This window comes from Mya arenaria, chromosome 10, assembly GCF_026914265.1.
Source record: "Mya arenaria isolate MELC-2E11 chromosome 10, ASM2691426v1".
Taxonomy (NCBI): domain Eukaryota; kingdom Metazoa; phylum Mollusca; class Bivalvia; order Myida; family Myidae; genus Mya; species Mya arenaria.
In genome coordinates this window covers 54,542,202-54,552,973 of record NC_069131.1, presented here as the reverse complement: position 1 = coordinate 54,552,973, position 10,772 = coordinate 54,542,202, and the positions used below count along the sequence as shown (strand labels likewise).

General features: G+C 36.3%; 1 pseudogene; it reads right to left on the bottom strand.

Annotated features, from left to right (window-relative positions):
• Nucleotides 1-7,995: 7,995 nt before the first annotated feature.
• Nucleotides 7,996-9,190, bottom strand: LOC128204829 (uncharacterized; annotated as a pseudogene).
• Nucleotides 9,191-10,772: the final 1,582 nt, after the last annotated feature.

Below are 10,772 nucleotides of genomic sequence, written 5' to 3'. Positions count from 1 at the left end.
TACCTTGTATTGGTCGCACTGGATTATGTCGCATGCTCGTTCGTCCTCCACCCCATTGCAATAGACACACGAACTCCAGCCAACCAGACCTTGGCCAACGACTGTAATCGTTCAGCATTAACATTCGTACAAATTGGAATACTTCAGCAATTTCATGATACGATTGAAACAAATGGCACTGTACTGTTAAAAAGTTTATTCAGTATAAAATCACATCAGGATACAAATTAATTAATCATATAACTGCACTTACAGTTAACAAGAGAGGGCAGTCGAGCTACAGACACCAGTACAATGCCACTTGTTTAAGAGAAACAACATTACCCTGGGTCAGTATTCAATATTGATCTTATCCTGATCCTTAGACATGCCTCAGTGATTCCATTTAGCCTATAAGTCAGCTATATACAGGCCAATCAACATACTTAGTTTCTAATCTTAAATTTAAGCTCAATCTAAGTTGATTATTGAATACCAGCCCTGGCTAATGTCATTTACACAATATTAAAATAATTTGCTCAAATACAATTTAAACTACCAAACAGTGCAACGTGTGCTGTTGACATTAGTATAATGAATGACGCACAATTAGGTAAGGATAAGTCATGACATTGCAACGCACGAGAAATATTATTAAATAGAGTGTAAGTGTTTGTTTCAGTATTAATTCGTGATATATTACACCGAGTGAGCACAAAAAGAAATATTTCAAGAAAGGCGTAGCCACGAGTGGAATATTTTACTTTTGATGTTCTTGAGGTGAACAAAAGAGCCGAACCCCGTTGGCTCGAACTCGCTTTGGCTCGATTTTTTCGTTGGCTCGAACTGGTTGTAAATGACCGATTGTTTCCACTTAATGATAGCATTACTGCTTGGCTCGTATTTTCCTAGACTCGATAAGTTCCTATGAGTTCGAGCCAACGGGGTTCTTCTGTATTGCTATATCCTACTGAAACAAACATTCTTTCTTTTTATTCTATATCTGAAATTGGAGATAAATGTTATTAAGTTACACGTTATTTTGAACAACGCGCCAATGTGTATGCACACTTAACGACATTTTGAAACTGATGTCATTGAAATCGTGTCCCTGCACATGCTGACATTTTTTTATGGAACTTGGAGAGTGGACTAAAATTTCAGAACAGTGAAAACTATCAATTTGATATTTTCGAGGTTTCGAAAACTAAAATATCAATTTTATTTCACTGATGAATCTCTTTAAACCACCGAAAAGCATAATAAAATACTTCTTCTTGTCATTGGTCATTATTGATACAATCAGTAAATATAAAGCAATAATTAACTGGTTGAAACCGGTTAAATCAATCTATCGTTGTCAATTCCTTTGAAGAAATAAATCCAAAAAAAATCAAATAAAAATGTTACCTTCAAGATGTTTGAATATCAAAATAGCCGAAAGTCCAAGTAAAACACCTGAAAAATGATATATTTAAAACACGGTATTTGTTCAAGTGTTTTAAACTTCCACAATTGTAAAGTGTTTGAAAGCGAATCAGCATGTATACAATGTTAATACATCTCGCACAAGTTATAAGTGTTATAACAAGTATGGTCTTAATTGTCAAACATCACCCAGATCTATGAAAATAAATAGTCAAACATGAATATGAAAAATTAATAAAAATGAACAACATTTAAGCATGTTTGTTTCATAAAACAAATACAGAAAACGCAACATAGTTAAATATATTCTCACGCATATAAAACTGCATCCTTTTCACGAGGTCGTCCAAATGCGTACAACAAGCACACTGAAACACTGAAATAACTATGCCATATTTCTCTGATAAGGAAATTTGTCCTACTATGCTTACATGTATGTTCAATACGGACGATAAGAATACTATAGCATACAGTCATTGCTGAAGGCCCGCTTGACGGAGTCGCAGACATTTGAAATATCCCTTACAGGCATTATTTCGTATCTTATTATCTATAACATAATTCAAATATATTTAATTATTAAATAGGATATAGATAGATATATAGATATATTTATTTCAGTAAGGAATGCATTTACGTGGACATTTAAGATAAACAACATGCATAGCATGTTTACCAATAGTCTGTTCTTTTCTACTTAAAACACCGTTTTTCTTTTTTAAATGATGCGAACACGTGTATTAATCAAATAAAGACATATAATAAATTTATATCTATATATCTATATATATATATATATATATATATTTATGAAATGCAAAAGGTACACTTATTTGAATTTACAGACAATGAATGTTTCAAATGAACTGACCTGCAAGACAAGACGCCATTTAATTTGATTGCATCTCTTGGCAGCTTCAAGGAATTGACAGAACTCTGCAGATGATTTTGCCTCGCAAAGGCACAGGAAAATGGACCCCATTACAACATCATAAAGTCTGTATACTCCATACTTCAATCAAAATTGAGCCTTCCAACTAAAAACAATATTATGAGTATTTGTAATTCCACAGTACAATCCACTAATGGTATAATTATTATATTCTACTGTTACTATTTAAATTAAATACTATTTTATCATGGGGACATGTACATTACAATGACCCACACCATGGACACAGTTATTCAGGGAATGACATTACCTTGACATACACTATATAATAGTATTTCTGACATAAACATAACAAAAACACCCGCCATGAGGACAGTTTTTCAGGGACAGACATAACATTGACATACACTATAGTAATAGTACTTCTGACATGAACATTACGAAGACATACACCATGTGGACAGTTTTTCAGGGACGGAAATCACATTGACATACACTATAGTAATTATATTTCTGACATGAACATTACAAAGACACACACCATGGGGCCAGTTAATAAGGGACGTTAATTACATTTACATACACTTTAGTAATAGTATTTCTGACATGAACATTACAAAGACACACACCATGGGGACAGTTAATAAGGGACGTTAATTACATTTACATACACTTTAGTAATAGTATTTCTGACATGAACATTACAAAGACACATACCATGGGGACAGTTAATAAGGGACGTTAATAACATTTACATACACTTTAGTAATAGTATTTCTGACATGAACATTACAAAGACACACACCATGGGGATAGTAAATCATGGATGGACATTACATTGACATACACTATAGTAATAGTATTTTTAACATGGTCATTACGAAGACACACACCATGGGAACAGTTATTCAGGGACGGACATTACATTGTTATTCACTATAGAAATGTTTATTCTGACATGAACATTGCAAACACACATCCCATTGGGAGACTTATTTAGGGATGGACATAAATTTTATATACAATATAGTAGGGATGCAAACGAATGGCAAAATTGATATTCGAATATTCGGTAATTCGTTCGAACGAATATTCGATAGCCAAAATCCATCTTTTAAAAGTTGTAAACTTTTATTATATTCGCTAAAGTAATATTGTTACATTTTAGCCCTTCTTTGTCGTAACTACTACGCGCGGCGGACCATGAATTTCACCAAATGAGCCTCGGAAATTCCTCATTTCAGAAAGACAAAAAGTAATACATTATGAACAAAGAAACAACAAATTATTTCAATTTATACTCCTCTGCCTTCGTATCTGTAGACAACGTAAACTTAGATGGATTCTGGTCAAATGGCGTTATGCGGCAATGGAGGGTCTTTCCGTAGGACGAGCAGCCTCGTTCTGGGATGGACCTATATTAAATGAAGCTATGGAAAAACCAAATCAACTCGGGATATAGTTTATTCCTTGATTGGCAAATGCATTCAAATTTACCGAAACTAATTGAATTTTGTGTGTCACTTGTTTTATTAAGCCAGTTATTGTAAAATTACGGGGTCTTTTTATGGTACCCGACGATATGTCCCTAAATGGCATATGACGCGTGTTTAGTGTATCACATTCACACCTCTGACAGTATTGGCCAGTTGTTGTAAAAATAAGACAAACGAACTTTAAACACAATAACAGAGTTGTAGGCAAAAGGTTTATTATTATATTAATTCGACACCAAAATACATCAAATATTCGAATACCGATTTTGACATTCGAATACCAAACGTTTGATCGAATATTCGAAAATTCGAATATTCGTTTGCATCCCTACAATATAGCGATACGTTCTTTACATAGAAATATCGCTACATGGGGACAGTTATTCAGGGACAGAGATTACATTGACATACACTGTAGTAATAATATTTCTGATATGAACATTGAAAAGACACACGCCATGAGGACAGTTAATCAGGGCCGGACATTACAATGACATACACTTTAGTTTTGTATTAATATTCCTGACATGAACATTGAAAAGACACACACTATTGGGACAGTTTTTCAGGGACGGACATTACATTGACATACTCTATAGTAATAGTATTTCTGACATGAACTTTAGAAAGACACACACCATGTTGGCAGTTAATCAGGGACGGACATTACATTGACATACATTATTATTTTTATAGTAATAGTTCTTTTGACATGAACATTGCAAAGATGTGCCATGGGGACAGTTATTCAGGGATGGGAATTACATTGACATACACTATAGTTATAGTAATTCTGTCATGAACATTGCAAAGACACACTTATGGAAATAAATATTTAGGGATGGACATAACTCTGACATGCAATATAGTGATAAGCTATACTGGCATGTACTTTACATATAATCACTTCATGGGGACAGTTATCCAGGGACGGACATTACATTGACAAATTCTTTATTGATAATTATTCTGAAATGAACATTGTAAAGACACACGCCAAGCGGCTAGTTATGCAGGGACGGACATTACATAAACATACACTATAATTATAGTTATTCTGAAATGTACATTGTAAAGACACACGCCATGGGGTCAGTTTACCAGGGCAGGGCATTACATTGACATACTCTATAGTAATATAATTTCTGACATAAACATTACAAAGACACACACCATGAGGACAGTTAATCAGGGACGGACGTTACATTGACATACACTATTATATTTTATAGTTATAGTTATTCTGGCATGAACATTGTAAAGACAAACGCCATGGGATTAGTTATTTAGGGATTGACATTTCATTGACATAGTAAAAGTACTAGTCATTCTGACATGAACATAGTCAAGACAAACGCCATGGGGTAAGTAATTCATAGAAGGACATTACATTGACATACAAAATAGTACTAGTTATTCTGACATGTACTTAATCATTGCAAAGACACACACCATGGGGAGACTTATTAAGGGACGGAAATAACACTGACATGCAATATACGTATAGTTATCCTGACATTTACTTTACGTAGAAAGGCAACATGGGGACAGTTATTCAGGAAAAACATAATACGTGGACATATACTAAAGTAAAAGTTATTCTGATATGTACATTGTAAAGACACACACGATGGTGACAGTTATTCAGGGACGGACATTACATTGACACACACTCGAGTAATAGATATTCGTACATGTACTTTACAAAGAATAACACCATAGTGTCATTATTCATTGACGGACATTACATTGACATACAATATAGTAATAGTTATTCTAAAATGTACATTACAAAGACACACGCCATGGGAACAGTTATTCAGGGACTGACATTACATTGACATACACTAAAGTAATTTATTTTGACATGAACATTACAAAGATTTATCCCATGGGGAGACTTTTTTAGGGATGGACATATTTTTACCTACAATATAGTGATTAGTTATACTGACATGTACCTTACATAGAAATATAATTGCTATGGGGAAGTTATTCAGGGACAGACATTTCATTGACATCCACTGTAATAATAGTATTTCTGACATGAACATTGAAAAGACACACGCTATGGGAGTTAATCAGCGCCGGACATTGCAATGACAATGACTTTAGTTTCGTATTAGCGAAATATTTGCTCTTATGTTCAAGTCAGACTTATCTCGTGCATATAGGCAAATATTTGTTGACCCTGGAGATATTCATTTTCTAGCAGTACATTGGCGTGCTAAGATATATATTGACTGTGCATTACCTTTTGGATTGCGTTCGGCAGCGTATTTTTGCCAACGTGTATCCAACATGATACGTTACATCTTGACGTTACAGCAAGTCACTACGGTCAACTATCTGGACGATTTCGGTGGCGCTGATACTCCTAAACGTGCCGCTCGGTCATTTGCTGTTTTGTCCGAGACATTGGAACGCGTCGGCGCCCAGGAGAACATCAAGAAGGCATGTTTCCCTTCCACAATCAATGTATTTCTTGGAATCCTGCTGGATTCTGAGCTCATGGAGCTTCGCATCACCAAGGAAAGGTTATAAGAGATCCGCAACCTACTTCCGGTTTGGATGCATCTGAAATACGCCTCCAAGCGCCAACTGCAATCTTTGTTAGGGAAATTGCAATTCGTCGGTAAATGTGTTAAGCCTAGTCGTGTGTTTATTTCACGCATACTTATGCTTTTACGTGGTCTCAACTTGAAAACTCATAAAGTGAGATTAAATTCGGAATTCAGAAAGGATATAGTGTGGTGGATAAATTTCATGGAAATATACAATGGTGTTTCTATGATAAAAACCGAAGACTGGTCTGATTGTGATGTTGTGTTTGCAAGTGATGCGTGTTTGTCAGGATGTGGTGCCTTTCATGAGAGCGGAGAGTATTTTCATAGCATGTTCCCTGAATTCGTGTTAAAGATGTGCTCTAACATAGCCCAGTTCGAAATGTACTGCATAGTTGTTGCGTTAAAATTGTGGTCGAGTAAATTAATGGGTAGAAAGATTTCTATCTTTTGTGATAATGAAGCAGTGTGTTGTGTGTTGAATTCTGGTAAAACCAAAGATCCAGTGTTACTTCAATGTTTGCGAGAGGTGGCTTTCCTCGCTTGTACTCGCGAGATCGAGATTCGTGCCATTCACCTGACTTCTGCGGACAACAGACTCGCGGATCTACTAAGCCGTTGGCACATTGATGCACACTATAAGGCTCAGTTTCCACATTGAATACAACGGATATTAACGTGAATGAATCATTGTTCATATTTGAGAATAGATGGTGATGCGTGTATTGCAGACTTTATACACTTGTACAGGTGTATGAGGCAACTGTTGATTTTAGTTTGTTTACATTATCAGTATTGCTTATTTCTATTTGAAATCTTGTATTTGTCAAATATAGCTACATTACATTTGATAGACTTAATTCACTTCTCGTTTCTAGTTTTATGCATTTAGTTATTTGATTTGTTTGTTTTTTGTTCCGTGTGAATCCCAAAACGTTTCTTTAATAGGATTTTTTTTGTCATTATCAGATGTTGCTGACGAAGATAAAAGTGGCCTTGGTTGTCTCCGTCGTCAGTTAAAACTTACAAAAATCTTAAAACGCAAATTCGTTCCTTTTTATTGTTTTGTGAATTTTATAACCAAAAAGACTGTCCTGTATCTGTAGAAACATTGTGCTTGTACGCTCAATTTTTAAGTAGAAGTATGAAGTCTGTACAATCTATCAAAAATTATATTAATGGTGTACGTTTATATCACATTTTCAGGGGATTTGTATTTCCCGATATTTCTAATATTTCTTTACATATGACTTTTAGAGGTCTAGCTAAGCTTTTGTTTCATTCTCCGCATCAGGCACCTCCGATTACGCCTGGTATATTGCTAAAAATCATATAAAATATTTGCTTACAATTAAAGCGTTCTGTTAAACAACAAACTATATGAAAAGATATCGTGGGTCATATTAAAAAACAGAGATAAACTTCGCCCCAACAATAGAGTGTAAAGTGCTCTGGAAAACTGTTTCCACTATATCTTAAACCTTGCGAAATAATATACTTAACATACCACATACAATATGCAAGTATTATTGTGTCATGCTTTAAGACAACATTGCCATATATCTGTACATTTCTCTTACAAAATCATATCTAATATTGTAAAACAACATAAACTTGAACCTGATTGCCTGAAAAGTTGACCGTTCAGATCGCTGTCGAGCATAGAACTAATCGCCACGACCATTATCCCGCCTAAACCGCCGACCAATAGCCATTGGTCACCTGACTTTTACACCCGATTAAACCGCGCACTAATATTTGCGCGCCAAAATGTTAAGACAAAAGTTCTGCGCTATACTACGTAACGCACAGAACTAGTAAGTCTGAACACTTCTTTTACAAATAACAAACACCTTTGCCGGGGCAGGACATGCGATAGAATTTACAAATGTTAGTGAAGTCGGCAATCAAATTCAAATCGTGAAACATTCATAATTTAAGTTGTTTTGTGATGAACAATTTTTTCTCTAGACAATCATCAACATATCCGTCTTTGGCCGTATCTGTCTTCCATCGACCGTGTCTCTTTAAACACCGGTCTGAAACTCCGTCAGCATTTGCTGCTACAGTAGCTCCACTTGCTCTTAAAGAATGAGTCCCCAAGTTTAATGTTGGAGCGACTAATTGTAACTTTGAAACTATGCATTCTCTAGCGCGGGTATAAGTGATATTGTTGTTCTTTTTTAACAAACATTTTTTGCCTGATCTGCATGCTGGCCTGAATAAAAACATATCTGAACCGATTATTAGCCCGGCGCATTTCATGTAACGCTCCAACATAAAAACTGGACAAGCCGATGTCGAACCCTTTGCAATTAAAACCTCTTTTCCCCCACAATAAATATCTGTTTTGCTCTTCTTGAAATTTAACGTCATTACAAGTTAGTGCACTAAGCTCATCAAAACGTAAAAATCCAGCATAAGAGAGAAGAATCATTGCGAGATCCCGTAGAACTATCACATCCGTTGATTCAATAAACATGTCACAAAGCTTTATCAAATGCTCAGAATTTACAACGTCTTTTTTCTTAATGGGTTTTGAGTTTAAACGCTTTGCACATTCAAGCATTGGTTTTACTACACTATTCTCGGTTTGGATCTGTAAAATCATTTACAGAGTTGTACCACTTGATGGCATAAAACACTGCCGAAATAACACTGGCAGATTTGTTATTGTCTATCAATGATGATACATACATTGCAATATGAATGGAATGCGCTGGTCTATATTCGAATCCTTTCTCTATACAAAAGTCTATAAATCCCTTTGCTTGGTGGTGATATTTCAAAACGGTGTTGTCCGCCCTAGCAGCTAAAAGGTGGCTTGCCATTCTGTCATTCATGTTCAGAATTGTCAATAATCGCCCCGGCTTCCTCGAACTTTCGTTTTAGCGTTTGTCTCAAGCCAATACCTGCAATACGTATATATCATGATACAACATGTACGTGTTCCGTATTCGCTTATGATTTAGATACGCGTACGTCAGTCTGTACCTGTAAAACCGTAATCGTGACGTTTCTTCTAAACGTCAAGCATATCACAATTTAGCGCCAATAATCTGAAACTCAAGGGATCGTGCATAAATATCCCGTTTTTCCCTTTTCCCTGTAAGACTGCGCCTGTAAGGGGAAATTCATAAACATCTTTTACAAAACTTTTAAAACCATATTTCCGAATAGTGAGTAACGGCCAAAATGGAGCCGATATCCACCTAGGAACAACCACTGTTCCTCTGCATTTTTCAGCAACCATCTTGTTTAAACATTCAACGATACGATTCGGCGGTGGAACAATCCAATTCATCTCTCCTACCCAGCTTTGCGTAAAGCAATCTATGGCTTCCGTACCTGGTACCCACCACCTTGAATTGAAACGATCACATTTATTGTTATAATGTGACGCAAATCTATCAACTGTAAATGGTCCCCATTTTGTGTCTAAAATTTTAAAATTATTATCACTTATTGACCAATCATCTGAATCTAAGCATCTGCTTAAATGATCTGCTTCTGCGTTATCCTTCCTCGGAATCCATTCTACAAACAAAATGATGTGGTTAACATCGCATATACGATGAATATCAAGACATATTTCGTGTAAATCGTCTTTATTGCTTCCTGAAATCAGAATGTACTTTACATTTTTGTTATCTGTGTAAACCAGAACATTTTTACCCACAAAATTGTGCAGATTACTAAGCATAATTCGGCGTACAGCTTCCAATTCCCGCCAGGTAGAACTTTTTACCTTCTCTGCATCAGACCAAGTTCCGTGTACTTTTGAATGTTCTGCTACGTCAGGAACTTTAATGTGTGTATTCATTTGCGATAAATCTAAACATTTAGACTCACATTCGGGAGCCTCATATATGAGAACATGTCTTTGAGACGGAAACCGTCTCTCGCTAACATAGCGAACATACTCACTTCCGGGAGCATACCTCTGAGACTCGACCGGCCTCGCGCTATCTGAGCGCACCTGCCCACTTCCGGGAGCATACCTCTGAGACTCGACCGGCCTCGCGCTATCTGAGCGCACCTGCCCACTTCCGGGAGCATATCTCTGAGACTCAACCGGTCTCGCGCTTTCTGAGCGCACCTGCCCATTTCCTGGGGCTATGTTCGAATAAACTAAGCAATTATTCTGAAAATACCTCTTTTCCGAGAGCAAACCATCGCAAACCCAGTCTGTGCGTGAGCTGCAATCCGTTTCGTCATCTGATGACGTCACTACCACATCAACTAGTAAACCTGAGGTACGATTACCATCATGATAGAAATCTACCCGTGAACCCTTACCAGAAACTACTTCACTAATCACGAATCCGCCGTAACCCAAACTGCTTGCGTCTGACCAAAGACTCAACTCAGTGGTTTTGTCATATACCAAAGACTTGCCTTCTATGTTTAATC